The sequence below is a fragment of the Thamnophis sirtalis genome, unplaced genomic scaffold (assembly GCF_051295495.1).
Source record: "Thamnophis sirtalis isolate CommonGarterSnake01/CBP01778 unplaced genomic scaffold, rThaSir2_p1.2 scaffold_12, whole genome shotgun sequence".
Classification (NCBI taxonomy): Eukaryota; Metazoa; Chordata; class Lepidosauria; order Squamata; family Natricidae; genus Thamnophis; species Thamnophis sirtalis.
Window position 1 is genome coordinate 8635538 of NW_028261392.1, and position 24533 is coordinate 8660070.

Here is a 24533-nt window from a genome sequence, read left to right on the forward strand (position 1 = left end):
TTGCAGTTGACAATTTGAGGCCAGATCAGAGGGCTTTCTTCTCTGGTATTTAAAAAGTGAGTTATCTACAGCACACAGGCTTGACTTTGATCCATCCTTCGCCACACAAAGGAAATTGAGAGATAAGTGTATTCAATATTATGGGTTGGTAGCCTCTAAGGCACCAAAACCTTTGGGGGAAGCAATGTAATTGTTATCAAATGTTCTATACATGTTTAGGAAACTCACGATTGTTCTTTCTTGAACTTCTCTGCAACAAGCAATGAAAGGGAGAAGAAGAGAGGCAGGCCTTTCTTTTTAGGTCTTCAAAGAACTCAAACAACAGAGGAGTTATTCTGAATTACTCGGAAACTAAACAATATTGCTTAGTGATGACTGAGACAAAACTATTTGGTTTTTAGTCTGGGAGTTTCATATCTGACAAAAAGATTCTGGCTCTCGAAATCTAATGACCCATATATTAAAAAAAAGTATTCTAAACACCTCTGTGTAGGCAGGTGAACAATTTTTGCCACTATCAAACTTCTCCTTTACAAAAAAAAAAGCATAGATTGAATTAGTCAGCTTCTACTTAAGACATAAGTAATAGATGAATCTGTATCTATATATGGAACATAGAACATAAAATCATAGACCTGGAATGGACCACAGAGATCCTCTAATCCAGTGATGGGTAACGTTTTTCGTCCAAAAGGGTGCATGCGCGTGCCCACACCCATAATGCAATGCCCTCCCCCCACACATGCATGCACAACCTCTTGTACTCCCCTCCCTAGCATATGGGCGCAGGCCTCACTGAAGCCTCTGAACTTTTGGTAGGCCCATTGGGCTGTTTTTCGCCCTCCCTAGGCTTCAGGAAAGCCTCAGGAGCCTGTGGATGGCAAAAAAAATGGCTCTATCAGAAATTCAGTGGCCTCAGTAAGGTCTGTTCATGTGCGCAGGGGGGGAGCATGGGGGATTGTGTGCACATCTGTGTGGTGGGGAGGGCATTGCATTATGGTGTGGGCACACTTTCCTGAAGCCTGGGGAGGGTGAAAAACAGCCCAACATGCAAACCAGAAGTTTCTTTCTGAACTTCCAATAGGCCCGTTGGGCCCATTTTATGCCATCCACGGGATCCAGAGACTTTTCTGAAGCCTAGGGAAGGTGAAAATGGCTTTCCCGCCCTCCGGAAGGCCAAAATTCAGCTGGCGAGTGCGTACATAGGGCAACGCCTCACTTGCCCTCAGATATGGCTCCATGTTGCACCTGTGGCACGCGAGCCATAGGTTCACTATCACAGTTCTAATCCAACCTCCTGGTCAAGGGAGGATACTTAATGCAATCCCAGTCAATTGTTCGTCCAGTCTATTTTGGGAAACCTCCAGTGATTGAGCATTAACAACTCAAGCTGTTCCATTGATTAATTGTTCTCAATTTCTCCTTACTTCTAGGTTGTATGTTTCCTTAACAATCTTCCACCCATTACTACTTATCCTGCTCTCTGGTGCTTTGGAGATGTTTGTACGGATTGCATCAAAAAGTCATGACCCATAAGCTAATCACAAAACATTTGTGGGTTTATCTTTACTTATTTTCCCAGGGAAAAATAATAATACTGTATTTAAGTAAGCCGAAAGGTCATGCATTCAACGAGGAAGGAAGTGTTTAGAAAATGGCAATTCATGGCATCTTTTAATACAATTTGTGTAATAAATTGTTTCTGGGGTTGGCTTTGTCGATACTTTGCATTTATCTCTAACTCCAGCAGCAGTGAAAATGAATCATCCAAGAATCAGAAGGAGGCCCAAAATTCTAATCTAGTGGATTCATGAACTGTTTCAATTATTTAATAATTTATAATAGTTTTGCAGCATTCTAACGGTTGTAAACATTTGAATATTTTTATATAATTGTGGGTACCCTGGTTACAGTTTGAAGTTTCTTTATTGTGTTTCTACGTTTCAGACTAATGATGATGATAATAATAATAACAATAATAATCATTATTATTTATTTACTGTTCTAAAGTGAAACTAACCTTTAGATGACACCAACTGTTTTGGAGGGAAATTTAGAACATTTATATTTGGGTAGGCTTTTTCTAGTTCTATGATTGGTTAAGGCCCTGTGGGCCCGGCGTATAAATCACAGGCATTTGCCTGCAGTTCCTCAGTTCCATTTTTGAGTCAATAAAAGCTGTTGTAGCTATGCTAGTTTGGTTCTGGCCTACTGAAGCCCACTACACAAATTATTATTATTATATAATTGTATCACAGCAGCCAGTTGTTTCACTGGATTTGGCATTGATTACTAGTCGGGCCCCACCCAGGGGCCTAGGACGTCGTAACATATTTTCGTAATATGCGTGCAGATTCAAGCAGTGCGGCTTTTTGCATTTGACTGATGGTGATTTTGTCAATTTTTAACTGTTTTAAATGTAATTCCAGTGCTTTTGGAATAGTACCCAGCGTGCCAATTACTACTGGAATTACCACTGCTGGTTTGTGCCATAATCGTTGAATTTCATTTTTTAAGTCCTGGTATTTGTTAAGGTAATGTTGGAGGACATAAGCTGGTCCAAGTAGGGTGGTTTTTCGTAGAATCAGAATGTTCAAGACTGATAAATTTAAAATTTCCAAATAGCAAGGTAGCCCTTTAGGTATTGCTCCAAGGGCTCTAATTACAATAGGGACAACATACAATTTCTTTTTCCACAGTCGTTTAAGTTCAATTTGCAAGTCCCGGTATTTTGTGATTTTTTTTTCTTGCTGTTTATCTTCAATTCGTGCATCTCCAGGTATTGTAATGTCAATGAACCATACTTTTTTTTCTTTTCAACTATTGTTACATCAGGTGTGTTGTGGGCCAAGTGCCTGTCAGTCTGGATTCTGAAGTCCCACAAGATCTTGACTTTCTCATTCTCTAAAACCTTCTGAACCTGATGGTCCCAGTGGTTTTTGCTGTGCTCAAATCCAAACTTTTGGCACAGTTTCCAGTGAATAATCTTAGCCATGTGGTCATGGTGTTGTAGGTAGTCAGTTTGTGAAATTTTGCTGCACCCACTGATCAAGTGGTCGACTGTCTCGTCTTTCTCATTACAGAGGTGATATTTGCTGTTGGTGGTAACATGTTGAATTTTTGCCTTCATGCAGTTTGTGGCTAAGGCTTATTTTTGAGCTGCCAAAATAAAGCCTTCTGCTTCTTTTTTCAGTGCTCCTGAGCTTAACCAGGTCCAAGTTAGCTTTTGGTCAGCTTTGCCTTCAATACTTTTCAAGTATTGGCTATGCATAGCTTTGTTTTCCCAATTTTCAGCTCGCTTCTCAATTACTTCTTGCTTATATTCAGCTTTTGACTTAGTTGTCTTTAAAAGGTGTCCTTTATTTACTTCCTTAATCATTGGTTCTTCACTTTTCTGGATGTAACCATTCAAGCTGTGTTTTTCTTCTTCCACAGTCTGCTTTATTTGTAGGTGTCCTCGACCACTGTCTCCTCTTGGTAGATATAATCGGTCAACATCACTTTTAGGGTGCAAAGCATGATTCATTGTCATAAGCTTCCTTGTTTTTTCTGTCCAAATTGTCCAACTCCATATGGGTCCAGTCAATTATTCCTGCAGAGTATCGAATCACAGGTATAGCCCAGATATTTATGGCTTTTATGATGCTTCCTCCATTCAATTTGGACTTTAATATCTTGCGAATTCATCAAATGTACTTGGCTAGAGTTAATTCCTTGACTTTATTATGCATTAAGACAGAGGCCTTTAAAATCCCCAAGTACTTGTAGCCTTCTTCTGGTTTTATTGCCTTTGTCATTTCTTCATTCTCAAGTTTTATCCCATCATCTTCTATGACCTTGCCTGCTTTGGTTGCCATTGTTGCACATTTGTCAATTCCAAACTGCATACCAATGTCTTGGCTAAATTCTTTTGTGCTTTCAATTAATAAATTCATTTCAGCTTTTGTTTGATCAAACAGCTTCAAATCATCCATGTACACCAAGTGCGAAATTTTCAGTCCTTTCTTTGCAAGTTCGTATCCACAGTTCATGTTCTTCAAAGTGATTGTCAATAGTAGTATTGAGAGTATTATTATTGTTATTGTTATTTTGAATTCAGAGGGATTGTAATTTGGAACACAATACGCCAGATATCATGGTTGTCAGAAAGCATAAAATTAATTGATATTGCAGTACCAGGAAACGTCAGAGTTGAAGAAAAAGAACTGGAAAAAAAAATCACGAAATATCATGACCTGGTTATCGAAACTATGTGATTGTGGATGAAACATGTGACAGTGATACCCATTGTCATTGGGGCACTTGGTACCATGTCCAAGAATTTTACAAAGTAGATCAAGAAATTGCAGCTTCCTGCAGCGGAACTGCAAAAAACTGCGCTACTAAGAACATCATATATTATAAAAAGAGACTTGGTTGATACCCAGGACACTGACAGCAACTCTTATCAACCATTAATAGCAATAGCAATAGCAGTTAGACTTATATACCGCTTCATAGGGCTTTCAGCCCTCTCTAAGCGGTTTACAGAGTCAGCATATCGCCCCCACAGTCTGGGTCCTCATTTCACCCACCTCAGAAGGATGGAAGGCTGAGTCAACCTTGAGCCGGTGAGATTTGAACCGCTGAACTGCAGATAACAGTCAGCTGAAGTGGCCTGCAGTACTGCACTCTAACCACTGCACCACCTTGGCTCTTTTTTTACCAGTCAATTGTATTTGTGACACATCTTTAAATGTTCAGTTGACTGAGTTTCATGTTTAATGAAAAAAAAGGGAGAATAATAACATTGTTATTACATCTATCACTATATTTATCTATAAACTTGCTCTACATGCAAAGCTCTGGGGAATTCTGTACAACACATTTGATCTTTCAAAGGAAAATAGTAATCGTACACTCAAGACAATGTTTTCGGTCAAGCCTTGGGCGTCAAGCCAGCATTTACAAAATTCTTCTTAGGTATACAATTCGTATTTACCTGCCACCTGCTTATCCTGACAAAAGCCACAGTGGAAGGATGACGTTTTGTTTCTAACAAGAGCGAGATTCATGCAGTTCTGTTTGGGCAGCAGGAAATACAATAGCTTCCTCTAACCAAAAGCACAGAGATAAAATACAATATTTACCCAGAATCAGAGAACAGCTGTGGCTACTCAAAGTCACAGTGGTTGCCGAAATCTTTGAAAAATGTTGACTGAACCTCCCTCATCTTGTTCTTCATTTTTGTCCTCTGTGCCTGGATACCAAATGCAAATCTTATCTTGCATTGCTTTCTCGGGCAGATACATTGAAGTCCGCATAATGCCAAACTGTTCAGAACAATAGCAATAGCAATAGACTTATATACCGCTTCATAGGGCTTTCAGCCCTCTCTAAGCGGTTTACAGAGAGTCAGCATATTGCCCCCAACAATCCGGGTCCTCATTTTACCCACCTTGGAAGGATGGAAGGCTGAGACAACCCTGAGCCGGTGAGATTTGAACCGCTGAACTGCTGATCTAGCAGTAGCCTGCAGTGCTGCATTTAACCACTGCGCCACCTCGGCTCTTTTAAGGCTCTTCCTGATATAAAAAGTGATGAGAATTTCACTAAGGCAGCACAGCCACTCTCTGAATCAATTCAGAGGAGATAGTTGTCAGGTTTTTTGGCAAGATTATCATGCTAGGGGTGTATGGGGAGTTCAGAGAGGGGTTCAGAGGTGGGTTCCTACCAGTTCGCACCTATTCGGTAGAACCGGTTCATCAAATCTACCGAACTGGTTAGAAGAGGTTCCACCAGTGGACCCCAAAAGCAGGCCACACCTACAGAAGAGGTTCCAAAATTTTTTGAAACTCACCACTGGTCCTTGGATACGATTATTCTACACTATCATGCTCCTATTTATAAAACTCAGGGCCTCTGTGAAAGGTAAGGATGACTACTGCGTTTGTGGTGCAATCAGAACATTGCGTGTGTTGAAGTTGTTTTAACGCAAACCAAAGATGCCTTTTTAAAAACAAGTTTACATCATATTCTTATGCATGCCAGTGCTGTGTGTGAGGTAATTTAAGGTGGTTCTGACAAGTGTCGTCGGCATCTTCATATCTGGTCACATGGGCGGCAAGCCACTCCCATCCGGTCACATGGGCAGCAAGCCACTCCCACAAAGGAGGCCACATCCACAGAGTAGGTTCGAACAATTTTTGAAACCCACCACTGGAGGGGTTGCACTTCTGGTGTAGGGACACATTATGTCCTTTTAGGGCAGCGTTTGGGGTACCTTGTCCACCTTTGGTCCCCACCTGTTACTCAGCTCTCACTTGTGACTCCTAGTAGCTATAGCATGTGCAGCGGCCACACACCCCAGGCAACATCTTTGACAGGCTGGCCAAACCAGGTTGAGAGTAGCCGGTGGGCCATTGGCCTTCAGTGAGATATGAACTTGCCTATCCCGAGCATGTGAAGTCAGATTCTGGCAGATTGAGCAGATAAAACCTACTAGAATAGGACAACGGTCATGAAGGGAGTCTCTGCAAGCAATGTGGTACATTAAGAACATGGCAAGACACAAAAGATGCCTTGGTCAACCACTGCCCTCAGCCCATCTCCAACTGTCTCAACTTTTGTCCTGCGAATGGAGCAAGATGGAATCTGGGAAGAGAGAGTGAGGCTGACTCTGCGCACCTTTCCCTCACTTTAATCCAATTCATGAACAAGTCTTGACATCCCCTCAATTAGAATTATAGGAATTATAAATACCATCAAGATAAATTGAGCTCGCTCAGAAACTGAAATACACCAAGCAACTTAGATGGAGAGTGTGAAGCAGAGGAGAAAGGTAAGGGAAGAAGAGAGGGATAGGGGAGAGGGCAGGGGGGAAGAGGAGGAGAGAAAGGAGGGGTGGAAAGGGAGGAGAGAGGAAGGGGAAGTAGAGAAGAGAAGGATGACAGAGGGAAGGAAGGAGGTAAGGAGGGGGAGGAGAGAGGGAGAAGAAAGTGATGGATAAGGTACAAATATGGTGTATGGAGAGCAGAAGAGCCAATAATCGTTTTTGGGAGTTGATGGTAAGATGAATTGATGCAAACATTTAATAATACAATACTTGTTGGCTATGTAATAGTATACATGTGATTATATGTTATGAAAATGAACAAAATAAAAAACTTAATTAAAAAAAATTAGATGTCAAGGTCCTCTTCGAACAGGATGGATGAAAGTCATGCTAGGTGTTCTGACCTAGGCTTCCCCAAAAAGCATGAAGCAAATTCCTGGTCCCAACAAAACCCCTTTTATTAAACGAATGTGAATTCCTCTCATTCCCAGCAAAGGCCTGGCAAACAGACTTTCAAAGGTGAATTTATGATCACAGACCTTATCTATCATGGAAAGCTGCCATGTAAATATTGTCCAAAGGCGGTGCCGTGCAAGGAAAGATTTGGCACAGAGTCTCTGAGATTCATTGACAGCTTATAGAAACTGCCTCTCTGGTTAACCTTTATTGCGTTATAACAGCTAAGGTGAAGCGCCCATCGATGGGAGTGGCATTGAGTTGGCCACACCCACATGGTTACATGACCACTGAACCAAGCATACCCAGCTGGTCATTAGGGTGGAGAACCAGTTGTTAAATTATTTGAATCCCACCACTGCAGTATTCCAGGTGTTACTAAGGCTTTATAATGCGGTACTAATACTTCACATGATTTTGAGTCTATGCCTCTATTTATACAACCAAGGATTGTATTAGCTTTATTGGCTAAGAAGAAAAAAAGAGATATAATCTGTAGTTTTAGAATGATGACAGAATGATGGCTAAGGAAATAAAGCAGCCATAAACCTTAATTTGCAGAAGAAAGTCTTCTATTTGTCATATAAAACGAAGACACAGATTAAACTGATACACAAGTAACACTGCTTGTTGGATAAGCTCCTTTAAGCAATCTAGCCAGTAATATTTAAACCTTTCTTATACTTCATAAGTCTGGAAAGAATTAATGGAGTGCTCTTATATTGTCAATTTCCTTATTTAAGAATCTTTTTTAATGTTGACACAAATAAACTGCAAAGGACATTACAGAAAATAATAGCCATAGCTAATTACAGATTGCAGCGATAATTACAAATGAAAGATTGATTTAAATCCATTTACCCATCTGACCTAAAGAAGCTGGGACTTGAGGCTGAATAAATGATCCAGCCCCTGGAGATTGCATCAACCTCTTCTCCTGTCAGTGAAGCTGCGCGATTCCATTAGCCTAAAGAAGGCACCACATCATGATTTTTCCTAAAGACGAAGAAGGGCCAAGCAGTTCATTGCATCTGTGTTTCGAAACGGTAGCATCTGCAGAGTCAGCTTGTTATTAACACCGCTGCATCTATAAAGGAGATTGCTGACCCATGAATGGGATGCTTTGTCAGTTTGGCACCAGGGGAAAAAAAAAAGTGGAGATGAAGTGAAGCAGAGAATTCAAAGGGGCTCTTGATCGCCTCCTTTAAAATGCCAAGAACTTAAGCTGTCCTTTGTTATCTTCTTCTCTATGCATAGTGACGCGTTAGGAGGTCTGTCTCATTGTGCCATAATTCAGGGATTGTTCGGTCCATCCACAGCGCCTCTCCCTCAAAAGGGCAGCATGGGAGAGCTAATTCTGGCAATGAGCAGCTACATAATTAAGGTTTGTTCAAGAATGAAGGGGCTCTCCCCAACTCGTTTTCAGTCAGCAGATGCCAGGAGTTCCCAGGCCTACTTAGGAATGCACATTTTCACTTCTTCTGCTCCCACCATTGAGAAGGGCAGGAATTTCACAGAAAGCAAACGATGTCCTTTTCAGAAGGGGAGAATTGTCTGTTATGTTTCTACTGACAACTGAAAGTCACTGGGGGTTGGTAGCAGGGGTTGGTTGCTACCAGCATTACTGACGGTCCGGTGTGCAAAATTTTCCGCATTTACACCAAAAAGATCTGTGCATGAACGTTAGAAAAGGGGGTGGGGGGTGGGATTACATTTCTGCAATGGAGATTGTTCTGCGCATGCACAGAACCAAAAATTAAGATGGTGCCACTGACAATAAAACCAGTTCGGGTGCATGGGCGGCTGAGTTACTATCTATTCAGCCGAACCAGTCCGAACCAGTAGGAACCCACCAGTAGGCTTGGTGATGAAGATGCATAGAATGGGTATCTTTAAAAGAGGTGGGCTTGTCCTTAAGAACATACAAGTAACATACGTGCATACTAATTTTTGGCTTAGCTTTCTTTCTACTTATTATTGTGAGGAGAAAATATCCTATCTGTATTTATTGCTGTTAACACCTCTTCATTCGCTGATGTAATAAGAATTAATAAAATACTTTAGAAGAGGTGGCTTAGAGGTGAAGATTCTCGCTTCCCACTTGGAAGGTTGAGAGTTCAGTCCAAGGTAGTGACAGATCTCTCTCGCTCTCTCAGGGCGCAAGGAGAAAATGTCTGCTGTGAACTCCCCGTAGGGATCAGGCAGGGCATCCGGCCAGTAAATGCTCAGCTGCAATCAGTTGCCCCAACCCCACCCTGAAGCCAGGAATTACTAGATCGCAAAAATAAAAAATAAAATACTTCAAAAAGAAGTAGTGGATGGGAAATTATTCTGTAGATTTTTGGTTACTCTGAAAGGTTTTACAATGGCACGCAGGAGCAAAATTGCACACGAGATGAAACATCAAATGACATGATTTCTGAAACAGAATTAGTTAAATACTGTATGATAAAGTGGACACAAAATTTTGAAGAACCAATAATGTTGGATACTTGGGAAAAGATATGGGTAAGAAATATAAAATTTACACAAGCCCAAAACCTGAGAGAGAACTTTTATAAGATGTTTTATAGATGGCACTTACATCCTAAAAAAATGGCTTGCATGTATCCAAATTTACAACCTAAATGCTGGAGATGTGATTGTGTTGATGCTACATATTACCATATATGGTGGACTTGCAAAAAGGTTAAAGCATTTTGGATAAAAATATGGTGGATTATGCAAAATATTTTTAAAAAGAGGATAAAGTTTACCCCTCAGTTATTCTTGTTAGGTATAACTACTGATTGTACTGTTATAGAGACTAATTTGATTTTGAACCTAACAACGGCAGCGAGACTGTTGGTGGTGCAATACTGGAAGAAGGAAGATTTGCCTACTATTCAAGAATGGACATTAAAAGTAACAAACTTAGCAGAAATGGCTAAAATATCAGCATATCTTAAGGATCATTCAGATGAGAAATACAAACTGGAGTGGAGAAGATGGATTGACTATATTCAAAATAAATATGGGACTAAAAAGTTCCAGATAGCTTATGACTGAAAAAGCAAGGAATAATATAATTTGTTTATAGTTAGCTTAACAATAGAGGAGTTAAAGCACAAATGAAAGATGAAGCCAAGTTTCTTTTAGTTTATTTTAGAATATGATTGTTAAAGATTTATACCCTGTATTTGCTCTGGGAAGTTGGGAGTGGGGGAGGTTGGGGGGGAGATGGGCATGGGTGGCAAGTGTGAGGGAGGGAGGTAAATATTTGTAAAAGCTTTCTAAAAATTTTCAATAAAAATGACATGATTTCTGAAGGATATTTAATTCACCATGGAGAATTAATTGACAAACTTATTAGAACACCACACTGGTTGCTTATTCAGGACTGGAATATCTGTACATCATTTAAGAAACACCTCAGTGTGACTTGAAGCATGTTGAACCAATCAGTTGGTCCTTTTAAAGGGGAGTGGACCTTTTTGTGGGTAAGTGACCAATAATAGAAAAGCATGTTCAATCTTCTTCCTGTTATGCTGATCCCCACAGTCAGCATCCAATTGGTTCACTTGCTTAATTTATAAGTTGAGATGAGTTTCTTTCGCTAAAATGACACACAGCGGCTAAAATATGGTGGCAGTGGAGAAGAGGCACCAGGAATGAAATAGAAAATCAGGAAGCAGTAAACTGTGAAGTGGCCAAAGCGATGCTTGAAAAGAAGGGTAGCTTGCTCTGAAACTGTCAATTCAGTTCTGAGCCGAGTCGTTTCAAAATATTGATTTGACAAGTGAATTTGATTTGATTTCAGCTGAATAAATCTGATGAAAAGCATACATGGGTGTTCTGACCCCCCTCCATCCGGTGAGTCACGCCGACCCAAGCTTACTGTTAGCCACACTTTATTCACAATAATTACTCACAGACAAGACTTTGGCAGCAACCCAGGCTCCCACAGATAAGAGATACACACAAGAGCTTCTCCAGCTTAGTATAATGGTTGTGTCCTGCAAAAGGTCTCCTCCCAAAGTCTCTTCTTATATACTCTCTTGGGAGGAGCCAAATCACAGCCACCTGGGCCTGATTATCTCCTATGAATCTGTCTCCGTAATTGCTGCCGTCACTTCTCTGCCCTTCTCTGCCTGGCGTCAGGGACAAACTCCCTTTGCTTTTCCCTACTGATCCAGTGCCTTGATGTCAGGGAAAAACTCCCTTTGATCTTCGAGTTCCATAAGAAAGAAAGGAAGGAAGGAAGGAAGGAAGGAAGAAAGAAAGAAAGAAAGAAAGAAAGAAAGAAAGAAAGAAAGAAAGAAAGAAAGCATCAGATCAAAGCAGAAGGAAAAAGAAACTGTGCTACAGCAGTTGGTTTTCGGCAGCAAAATACACTGCCAAAATTGAATGACTTCATTTCAATGACTTCAGACAGAAAATAGGTGATTGTCCATGGATTATTTACCACCAGTATTTAAAAGACTCTTTTTTTTCAAATCACGATCTAGTAGATTGCTTAGCAACCTAGAAAATCAGAATTAAGTAATCATAACTACTACTCCATGGCGGCAATAAGACTCTAGAGTCTGTAGCTTCTTGGCCATTTTGTGACGGCAAAGGATGTTGTGGTCTGAATCAGAGAAGACCAGAGAAGTCATTGGACCCAGCTCAGTCACGTCCAATTTGTGCTCTGAGCCTATCAAAAAGCAACCTAACTTGGCTCTGGAGCCCCTTCTACCGACACATCTACAGGGGCCAAGTCGCCAACTTGTCAAAACAAATTATCCAGGTCTTCACTTTTAACTCCACCTTTGGGTTTTTCTCTCTGAAAACTCCAGTCAGGGATGTCTGCATTAGTGAGATAATACTGTGGAAAAAGCACAGAGCAGTATCTCTGCCATTGAGGAAGAGCAGAAAGAGGGGGAGACACAGAGAGAGAGGGAAAAGAGAGAGAGGGAGGGAGGGAGAGGGAGAGGGAGAGGGAGAGGGAGAGGGAGAGGGAGAGGGAGAGAGAGAGAGAGAGAGAGAGAGAGAGAGAGAGATTGCTTCTCTTATTACCTCTCCCTGTGCCAATTAAAACCTGGAGAAATTGAGAGGGGGAATTTAACGTACTGCTCTTTCTTCCCCAAGCAAAGATTTAATATCCGTTACCCAGAATCAGATATTTGTCAATAATTTACTGAAATGTAAGGTAAAGGTAAAGGTTTCCCTCGCACATATGTCCTAGTCATCCCTGACTCTAGGGGGCAGTGCTCATCTCCATTTCAAAGCCGAAGAGCCATTGCTGTCCAAAGACGTCTCCGTGGTCATGTGGCCAACATGACTATACACTGAAGGCGCACGGAACGCTGTTACCTTCCCACCAAAAGTGGTTCCTATTTGTCTACTTGCGTTTTTACATGCTTCTGAAGGTTGGCAGAAGCTGGGACAAGTCACAGGAGCTCACTCCGTTACGCGGTGCTAGGGATTCAAACTGCCGAACTGCCGACCTTTCTGATCGACAAACTCAGCATCTTAGCCACTGAGCCACCAAGTCCCTTACTGAAAGGTATTTCCTCCTAAAAGCATCTGGCCGACTTGCTGTGTAAAAGATGACCAACAATGAGATGCTAACAGAAATTATGAACAAATGTGCATTATATATTTCTGCGTGTGTACAGGGAGTCCTCGACTTATGACCCCAATTGAGCCCCATTTTTTTGTTGCGAAGGGAAACATTTCTTAAGTGAATTTTGCCTCATTTTGAGGACTTTTCGTTCCACAGATATAGATATAGATATAGATATAGATATAGATATAGATATAGATATAGATATAGATATAGATATAGATATAGATATAGATATAGATATAGATATAGATATAGATATAGATATAGATATAGATATAGATATAGATATAGATATAGATATAGATATAGATATATAGAGATAGAGATAGAGATAGAGATAGAGATAGAGATAGAGATAGAGATAGAGATAGAGATAGAGATAGAGATAGAGATAGAGATAGAGATATAGATATAGATATAGAGAGATAGAGATAGAGAGATAGAGATAGAGATAGAGATAGAGATAGAGATAGAGATAGAGATAGAGATAGAGATATACTTGGATAGATGACAGATAGATAGATAGATAGATAGATAGATAGATAGATAGATAGATAGATACGTACATATATAAAAACTTGACCCTATTATTTTTAAAAAAGTATATTTTGAGAATATTAAGGTGATCTCCTACAAAGACTATCTACAATTATATATCTATCATTATAGGAAAAAGATAATAACACGATGAAAGGAAACTAAAGGAAAAACAAATAATTTAATGGGTAACTTCAATCTTAGTCATCTTTTAATTCCACAACTATTATCCAATTGAATGGCATACTGATGTTGCTGTGATTCTTCGGAATCAGACTAATTTTGAATCCAGGGGTGTGGGGGGGTGAGAGGGACAGAGGGAGAGAGAGAGAGAGAGAGAGAATGAATTCCTATTGACCCATAAATCTAACACACAAAGTTGCCAATTTTTTTGACAGCAATTCTGACTACTGCTATGTACTTTTATTACCAGACATGGCCAAACAAATGGAGGGATATGTCTCATAGACTAATAAATTGCCCCATTAAAAAGTTCTCAATTTGACCCAACCTTGAAAGGCTAAAAGCAGCTGCCAGCTCGATCGTTAAATTCCTGCAAGGGTTCCAATGGGTAGATTCCTGGGAGAAGGTCTTAAAATAACCAAGGGAGTCCAATTTGTCCACCCAATTTCTAGAAGGGAGCTTGGCTGTCCAGCAACAATCAGACCTCCATGATTCCCCAAGGAATTAATTAGGCTGGGCCATTAACTACAATGACCATTCTCTTTGTGGCATTGATGCTGACCAAAGCAATCCTAAATTACAGTTGGAGCCTTTGAGCTTCTCTGTTCTTTCTTGTGCAATGTTTCCAACGGTGATGCTAACGTGATTGTTAAGCCTTTCCCCGTTAGGAGACTAGAGTTGTGCAGCAGAAGTTAGTAACAAATGTGTTGCTGGACAGTCACTCACAGCCACCGAAGGTAAAACAAAGAATAGCTTTACTTGCGTAACAAAAAATAGGATAAATACTGTTGTCTCCGAAACAGACTATAAGCAGTCTTGAAGTATATACACAGTCTATTTACAATACATTGAAGTTACAGTTGCTCAACTCATGATTCACCATGTAGACAGGTAACTAACATACAGACTAGCCACCATCCAATACAAGGTCTTCTCTCCCAATACTAAGCACATACAGTAACAGTCAGTAACTATCAAGAACAACTGAGGTGGCAGGTTGAACCAAAGTAGGCCTCAAGCCTGAACCAAACTAGGATTTCATGATATTAAACTTTAACTGTTCATATATAGAAATTGCAAAGGTTTGCTTTTATGACGTGGTGCGGTTAGACACGGGTTAGAAGAAAGTCTGCACATGAAATCTGCTGAAGCAAAGTCTCTATTTTAATCTATCTGCTGGCTTGACTGTAAATCCGTTTAGTAGACACATTGTCAGTTCCTCAAAATACGAGCTAAGCTGCTCCGTTAGCTGACCCATGTATACTTCCTGTAACTTCCTGTAACTCAAGGGCAAATCTTGAGGGGTGTTTCCAAAACTAAGAGATGGCTTTAGCTAAAAGTGATAAACTATATAAGGAAGTTCCTGAATTTCATTCAATGTTCAGGCCATTTATTCTTTGCTATGAACCTGCGCAAATAAACTATTCCTTCCCTGAAGAGCTGGCTTGCGTGCCCTGTTTTTTTCTACAACACAACAGTAGAACCAGTAGAATCAGTAAAACTCTGGAAACATCAAGAGCATCAAGGAGCATCAGGGAATACTCGTACTAGTTCCTACTTCCTTATATGGCTGCTTAAAGCAATAGCATCCAATTACCTCTCTCTTACATTTAAAGTAACAGATACATTTGTTACAATCATGGCGTATATACATTGTCAAGCCAAGACTAGGGTTACATCCCTAACAGTGATCATAGGTGAAAAATACATCAAATGCTTTTTGGGCAGAGTCAAATAATATCTAAAAGTGAGCATTTCCTTGACCCAATCTTGGGAAGACTGCCAATGCTGGATTACCATGCAGCATTGAGAGGAGTCACCTTGCTTGGCTGAAGTGCCTTCAGAGGTTCTTTGAGTTTCAAACGGACAAAGCTAGTTTGCCCTTTAAGTCTCCATTCTAGTTGGAAGAGCTTGGCATGTTTGCCTGCAAAGGAGAGACATCCGCCCCAGCTCTATGCTGTCCTGTTTAGGCACAGTTTCAAGCCGCACATATGCATGCAAGCCACGTGTGCGATGAAAGCGCATGGGAGAAGGTTGAGTGCATGCGTAGTCAGGGCGTGTGCCAGTGGCGGGTTCCATATTCCGTTGCAACTGGTACAGTGCAATGGGGCTGGGCATCCACCACATGAATGTCATGCACAAATGCACAGAATGTGCTTGCATACATACCACCCATGGCGCTCCGTGATGCCTCCGCAACACTCCAGCTGCTCGGCCCCGAACAGCTCAAATGCAGGTAAAGTGCGTGGGCAGTTGGGTGGACCCTCCAGAGCACAGTATTAGAACAGTACCTGGTGCTCCCAGCAGGCACTGGTACACCCGTACTGGGACGCACTGGTTGTATCCCATCATTGGCATGTGCTCACATTTGTGTGCCAGTAGGGAAAGTAAGTCAATACCACTCCTGCTTCCTTTCCCTTCTGTTCTCTTCCCTATTTCTTTTTGAAACTCTTTCCCTTCTGTTTCCCTTCTCTTCCTTTCCTTTGCCTTCCCTGATTCCTTTTGTTTAGTGAGCTATCTTTTGCCGTAAATCATGTTGTTAAAGATAGAATATCACAACAGCTGCTGCTGCAGCTTCTCCACTAATAGTGTTCTCCACAATGGGAGGATCTTTGAAAAATGGAGTTGATTTCTTCCTCCTAATCTAAAAATATGGGTTGTCACAGGTGTACAGAAACTGCAGCTCCTGGTGGCATTCTCCATCAATTTGTTTGGATGATTATTATACCTATGCCTTGATAACAACTGGTTTCTTTCTTCTCTTTTTTTTTCTGGATAGTTTTACAAAAAGTCATAAAATACTCTGACAGGAGCACCTGTGAAGACTGAACACACAACTCACACAAGTGGGGTAAGGTAATTAAAAAATAAGGTAGAGTTTTTTTTAAAGAAATGATATCCATGGACCATGAAGTCTATACTGTACATATGTATGTATCTACCTACCTACCTACCTACCTACCTATTTGTGAACAATGCCATTTTAATAGGAAGAGAAAACTACAAACATGGGGGACTTCACAACTGTTTTTGAGCTAATGATCAAATATACATTTTATTTTAGATAACAAATCTCAGATTGGTCTCCCTCTGTTTTTGTTTCTAATATCCTGAATCTTTTGGCTAAAAATGATCCCCAGAAACCTTTCAAGATGATCAATACTCATGAGTCTCCCTCAACTGGAGACTACGCCCTGACTCCACTATTCTTATTGTTGTTCTCACTCTAGATAAGTGACCTGGCTATGACTTACACCTGAATTTGTGCCCGTGAAAAACTCACGCATCATTCTAACTCACAATGCCATTAGAGAGGCATGATGGCTCAGTGGCTCAATGACAATTGAGGAGGTCTACACTCTGGTGGTTTGAGCCCTAGCTTTGCATGAAAGAGCGAGCTCCCGTCACTTTCCTCAGCTTCGACCCACTTACCAGTTTGAAAGCATATAACATGCAACTAGATAAATAGGTACCACTTCAGTGAGAAAATAATGGCGTTTTGTGCAGTAGACTGAATCTAGCCAAACCCAGACCTTCCCCAATGTGATGCCCAAGTGGAAGGCAACAATGGTAGAGCCCTTGATGTCATTACAGAATGCCATTGAATCTTTTTGAGTATGGAGCTAGATTTAAAAAACAAAACAAAACAAAGACAAAAAAAACTGGGAGATGAAAGGAGGAGGAGTTCCTGATTTTTTAAAGCTATAAAATGTGTTTGAGCATTAAACATCTAACCATTTCCACTTTCAGCTAGAGATCACCTTTTCCAGCTAAATTTAGCATAACTGGAGTCCATACTTTTTTAAGATAAAGGTGTGTAATTATGCTGGGGCATACCTGGCAAACTTTTTGATAAAGGGAGGTATAATAATTTAATGTATTAGTTCCAAAGTGATATTCACAAGGAATTAGTCTGGCTTTAAAGCGTTCTCTCTTTCTCTAATTTTTGTAGGATGATTTCCACAAATCACAAGCTTTATTATTCAAAGACATCAACTTAATGCTGAGTTCTGGTTTGAGAGCATTGGCTACCACCTGTCCCAACTTAGGCTTCCCAAGATCATGAAGCAGACTCCTCGTCCTGATAAAAACCTCTTTTATTTAAGTTAAAGGTAATTCCTCTCCAGCAAATTCCCAGTCAACAGTCTTTCATGAGATTTCACAACTACAGACCTTTATCAGGTTGGAGAGTTGCCAGGCCGATATCTTCCAAGCGCCATGATGTAGCAACAATTACTTGGCAAGAAGTCAGGAATAGATCTTCACCCTAATGAATTGAACTAATTGTCTACTGAAAAGTCCCCTCCCCTTTTGTTCCTCTTTATTCCCTAGGGGAGGGGGTCATTCACCATCCACCTATGCCTTTACTTCTGAGTTGGCCCTTGTTCCTTAGCTGTTCCCTTCATCTGGCAGCTCTGTGCATGCACACATGGGGAACAGGCTCCAGCTCTCCGACTCTAAAGGCAGCTGATAACTGTTGGACGGCGCTGGCCCCATCTCTGCCTCCAATGCAGAGCCCTCATCAGAACCTTCCCCAGACTCCAGGACTGGCCCATGTTGTTCCCCAAACTCCTCACTCTCTGAGTCTGACACCAGCTCCACTGTTTGCTGACGGGACACAATACCATCTGCTTTCAAGGTCAGATAAGAGTAATTATCTGCTGAATAAAATGGGGGGGGGGTTTGCTTCTCTTAAGAATCTATGAAGAAACTTTGTATTGCAATGTGTTATAAAGAAACTCAAGTCTTAAAAAGTCTATAAAGAAACTCGAGCCAGAGATGATGAAAGGTCAAACATTCTCTAAACCTTAATGATAATGAAAATGCAAGCATGGTAACATAATAATAATAATAATAATAATAATAATAATAATAATAATAATAATAATAATAATAATAATAAAGGGACAGGGGAACGATTGGAAAATCAGCTCTAAGTTGCAGGATGCAATTGATGTAGTTTCCCTGATGCTTATGGGGGGAAGAAAAGGGGATATTCGGGAACAAAGGAAAGAAGGATACAGAAAGCAGAAAATATGCAAAACCATTTCTAACAGGTTTAGCTTTTCATAAGTGTGAGCTCCTTGTGAAAAGTGGAATGAAGAAAATAGTGCTGATGTTCTGTGGAAATATGATTATGTATGGATCGCTACAGTATATAGGAAGGTACAAAGAAAACCCCCAGATTTTATAGTAGCTGCGCTGAAATTTCTTGTTCTCTTTGCTTGCTTAAAGGATATTTACCCTATGAGCATCTTTTAAGCAACTGAACATTCCAGTTTAATATCATTTCCCCATATGTATCTTATACAATTGAAGTCTTCCTTAGAAATATCTTTTTTTTCTCACCGATTCCCATGAAAATGCCTCCAATCCTTGAATAAGACAGAGTTAAGTAATCCTTTTGCTGTACTAGAGTTCTGATAGTTTATCTTTCTCAGTTTATCACCATGGAAGGACAACCTTCCATGATTTGAGAGAAGTCTGTAGATCACTCATTCCCTTGGGCAGATCAAATTAATGCCAGAATAGATATTTGTAGATTTAAATAGAAATGCAGTACAGGCTCTGTTATTTACAAAGGCTCAAAACATTGGCAAAACGTCACTCAGAAATCCTTCCATTCCTCTTTCCCCCCAACATTTTTCTGTTTTTTTCTACTGCCTGATATTTCTTTTGTTAAAAAAAATATTTTTATTTATACATTTTTCTTCAATATACATAAGTACTCAATAAACAGTGTATCATTTGGGTCATTTTACACCATGATGCTGCTGATGATAACCTCACTATTTCTAAATTTAACGGACTTGAACACACTGATTCTACAAAAAAAAAAAATCCTAGTTGGAACAGCTTATATCCTCCGATGTTACCTTAACAGTTCCTAGGTCCTTGGTTAGGACTCGAGCTGTTGAGCTACCAACCAGCCCCAAAGGCTGTGAATCTCACCAAATATTAACCACACAACAACAACAACAACAACAACAACAACAACAATAACAACATACTTGGTTGATACCTAAGATGCTGGCAGCAACCCATATCAACCATTAGCACCAGTCAATGGTATTTGTGACACATCTTTAAATATTCAGTTGACTGAGTTTCATGTTTAATGAATAAAAGAAATAATAATAAATAGTGATATAGTGATACCCACTGTCATCGGGGCACTTGGTACCATGTCCAAGAAATTTATAAAACACATCAAGATATTGCAGCTTCCTGCAATAACACCAGTGGAACTGCAAAAAACTGCTACTTGGAAAATCGTACATCTTAAGAAGGTACTTGGTTGATACCTAGAATGCTGGCAGCAACTCGTATCAACCATCGGCACCAGTCAATGGTATTTGCGATGCGTTTTTGAATGTTCAATTGACTGAGTTTCTTCCCGCTTCTAATTTCTTCTTTTGTTATCCAATGATTGGTAAAATAAATCCCATTTTTTAAAAAAAATATTCTGTGTTTTCTTTATTCTTTATCTTTAAAGTTAATCTATCGATTTCCACACACACTAATATTTTTTTTAATTATATTTTCCTCTGAAAGAGTTTCCTCATTTTTCCAATGTTGTGCAAATACAACTCTCACTGCCGTGAAAACATGTAATATACAATATATAATCTCTTTGTTCTATTTTTTTTTTTTTTTTGGCAATATGGCTTGATATTTCTAAAGGTCTCTCAATCCAACTAATCACTTTTTTTAGATCAGTTGTGGCTGGTATTTGTCACCACCCAACTTAAGGTGCAGGAATAGGAAGCTTCAGACTTCTATTTTTTTTAAAAAAAATATGTTGTTTTATACCATTGCTTTCAAGCACTGTTACTTTTATCATTGGGTTGAACTAGCCTGCAACACTTAAGTGATAAGACTATACATTAAATAATAATTATGATCCAGGGTCTAGGCAAAATCAATACAATCGTGCATAACTGTTGTAAAATAGTTTCCCCAACCAGCAAAGATTAGCTACCACTTTAATGTCTGAAAGAACTAACCAATTAAATAGTGGGTAAGGTCAGGATTTATTGATTGTAGCCACAATGAAATCTCTTGTGTTGTTTTTTCCTTCCCCCCCTTCAAGACCTCCTTGTAATTGGAGTATGATTTCCTTAAAACACTCTTTTTTACATTATTTTATTTCCAGAGGCTGTAGTTCTACAGCAATAGCATACGAGTGGTCTTGCAACAATATAATGAGTCATTGACGTAAAGATCAATATAACCATAAAACCTTGGAGCCAAAATGTAGGGGGCGGGGGAAGAATAAAATCATGGAAGATTAAATGGCTGCTATTTTTTAAAAAAAAGCTTTCGAGCTCATAGAATGTATTTACTAACGCTTATGGCAACATAGCAGAGAGAGAGAGAGATAGAGAGAGGAATATTTAGCTTCATGCATGACAAGGAGAGACATGTTCAGCAAGCTAATATTTATGTATAGCAATAGCAATAGCAGTTAGACTTATATACCGCTTCATAGGGCTTTCAGCCCTCTCTAAGCAGTTTACAGAGTCAGCATATCGCCCCCACAGTCTGGGTCCTCATTTCACCCACCTCGGAAGGATGGAAGGCTGAGTCAACCTTGAGCCGGTGAGATTAGAACCGCTGAACTGCAGATAACAGTCAGCTGAAGTGGCCCGCAGTACTGCACTCTAACCACTGCGCCACCTCGGGTCTTAAGTAGAGACCTCTGAAGAAGTGGGGATGGGATTGTGGCAGAAATAAGGAGTCAGGTGATAGATTCTAACCAATGAAGTCTTTCTGGAGAAAGGAGGGATCATGAGATCACCCACTTGCACTCCAAACAGCTTTTGTTCATAAGTAGACTACAGGAGCTAAGATTTTTGTAGTCAATTTGTGAGTGCAGAGATTGGGAATGGAAGAATTTCAAACAAGCTCACAACCATAAGGTAGTTTTTATGTATGTAAGGTTCACCAAACAGACTTAAACATATTTTTTTTTTGTTGAATAAACAACAATCTGGTGATTAGAAGGCTAATTTTACAAAGATACAAACTGTCTAGGGATCCATATAAATTTGAAATAAGAGGTTAAGACTAATTATAACAATCATTTTGTGCGGGGGGGGGGGGAAATGTTATTGATTTGAACTTTTTTCAAAAATAATGATAGGGTAAGACTTTGAACTTTGGACATTAGAGGAAGCCAGAAGCAAGTAAAAATCACAATTAAAGGATAAGAATACTGAAACTTGACCAATACAGAATGGAGAAAAATATTTTAACATCATATTGGACATATTGGAGGATATTTGTGAACAATTGACCCCAAAGTTAATTTTAAAAATCTCTGCCATTTTAGCTAGATTATGTTTAAACGTTCTTAAGGAAAAGGATATGAAAGTCAATTTAAAAATGACAAGATACAAGAAAGAAATGGGAAAAAGATGCTACACTGTCCATATAAAGAAAACTGGTTGATGTCCTAAAAATAAAAATATACAAACAACAAAACAAGTAGAATGACTTGGCTAATTTTCTTATATTTGATTTACAGAAGAGATTTGTTAAAGTTTCAAAAAAATTTGTAACAGTAGACAAAGGAAAATGAGAAAAAAAATCTAGGATATTATTTGAAAGGATTAAAGATCAAAGATTGTTAAAAGTAAAAAGAAAAAAAATATAAAGTTGTTTTATTAATCAAAGTTAAAAAATATTTTCCCCCAAAATAGATATCTAGATGTTTCTGATGAGGCTTTAAAGATTTGTTTATGATATGAAATATGAAGATATTGTAATATATGAAATATGAGAATAAAAGATCATTTGTTGTATTATAAACGAGGCGATAAATTGCTAGAATTGTTTATACTTGTGATGAATGGGAAAGTCATTTCTTTAAATGTTTGTTTTCTAATTTTTTTCTTTTTCTTTCTTTTTTCTGCACTTTCCATGTTTTATTTTTGCATTAGTTTTTATCTGCTTAATTGTAATACTTAATAAAATCATAATTAAAAAAGGATCAGCCTTCTTCTACTGATGTTTAGCCTTTGCTAAGCACTTTCTTGAATTTCCCCGGCACTTCCTTATTTTTCTATCACATTTCTGAAAACGAACAATATTAACCTCAATTTCCCATACAACCCTTTTTTCTGTAGTTGTACGTTTCCCCCTCCCTCCTTCAATTCCTCTTTTCCTTGTATCTATCTATCTCTGTCTCCAGAAACGATGTATGCTTGCAAAATGGAAATACCACATTTTTGGAAAAATGCCACTTGGCACAGTTTTAATAAGCTAGGTGACTCTGTGCTGTGAACAGGAAGGGGGAAAAAATCTGGCAAAAGCAGAAAAAAATATCTGCTTTTTCGAAATCCAATAGCACATCTGACTGTCACGTTGGAAACTGAAACTAAATATTTATCTTGGTTAATAACTTTAAGGCTGCTTGCCATTTTTTTCCCCTCTCACTCTAGCGCAGAATAGCATAAATGTATGGGATTTGTGTTAAAACCATTTCCAGCCCACCTGCATCTGCTTTTACTTCTGGAAGAGTTTATATATTCCAAAACACTTAAAAAATATCTCTCATTCCCCTTATCAGCCTATTTACCTTGGTTGCTAGCTAGCTAGGGCAGCCTATTTGTTTTCGAGCTAATGACTCATTTTTCCAAAATCTAATTCCCTTATTATTTAAGGGAAGAAAGACTAGGCAGCATATTGCTATGCATGGTTATAGTAACATTACCCATCCTTGCCACTAAAATGAACAGCATGTGTGCTTTATTTCATCCTCATCTCGAATTGCAGTGTTCAGAATTTTACAAACCTTTTCCAGCAGCAGCAGCAGCAATGATACAATCTTCCGACTCTTGTTATTCTGTATTATTCTGTAGGGTTTAATTGATGTGATAAATGTGCGATAAATATTTCAATTTCAACAAAATTTGGTACACAGATGACTTACTCTCTGGAGACAAATACTGTGAGGGGGGTAAGACACTCCTAACACCCCCCGGTGTGTGTGTGTGCTCTTAAGATGCAGCCTGTTGTGCCTTTATATGTCTTTGACTGTGCTTCCATAAAATGGCTTCTACTGTACAGCACAGAGGAGATACCATGATAACGGCTTCGCAGTACTCCACAAGGCAACACCCTTTGGTAAGGGAGAAAATGCAACATTAGAAATTACGTTTGGTCCGGACATTTCCCCCTATAAATAAATATCTGGGCAACCCTGGGTTAACATTTAGTATAATATAAAATAGGTGACTTTCCCAGTGGCTTCCATGGCCTGTAATCTACGAGTCAATTCATTTATTGAGGTCTTGGGACTAGGACCTTTTCCATTTCAAAAAAATGGGTGAAAGTCACCGGTTTGAGACGAGCGACTATACACACTGCACAAATAAAGATGATAACCGTGATGCCAGTCAATTCTTGAGAACAGTCACTCCAAAGACCATCTGTCTCTATCTCTCTTGGAGGCACGTGCAACATTTCCGCTTCAAAAGGAAAAGATCTTGCAGAACAATTAGAGCTGTAAAGCTTCAACTTTATGTGTCTTATTGTAGGATTGCACCACATCTGGGATGCAGGAAAAGGCACAGCTGCCAACAGATGCTAGGTTTGCAGTCTGAATCCCCATGTTACTGTTTGAAAGGAACAAGCATTTCCACTAAGAACTGTTTTCACTCTTCTCTTTCCTTCTGTCTCTAATAGAGTCTGCAGTTAGAGTTATTGTTATGTGTTTTAGGGACAAGGCATTGAAATCAGTTTTGGTCACCACAATGGAAAAAAGATGTTGAGATTCTGGAAAGAGTGCAGAGAAGAGCAACAAAGATGATAAGGAGACTGGAGGCTGAAACATATGAGGAACGGTTGCAGGAACTAGGTATGTCTAGTTTAATGAAAAGAAGGACTAGGGGTAATATGATAGCAGTGTTCCAATATCTCAGGGGTTGCCACAAAGAAGAGGGAGTC

The 24533-nt window shown here is 39.5% G+C and overlaps 1 protein-coding gene across 2 annotated transcripts in view; it reads right to left on the bottom strand.

Annotated features, from left to right (window-relative positions):
- PCDH9 (protocadherin 9) overlaps positions 1 to 24533 on the bottom strand; it is an 854104-nt gene that overhangs the window by 21363 nt on the left and 808208 nt on the right. The gene's annotated exons all lie outside the window — the stretch shown is intronic.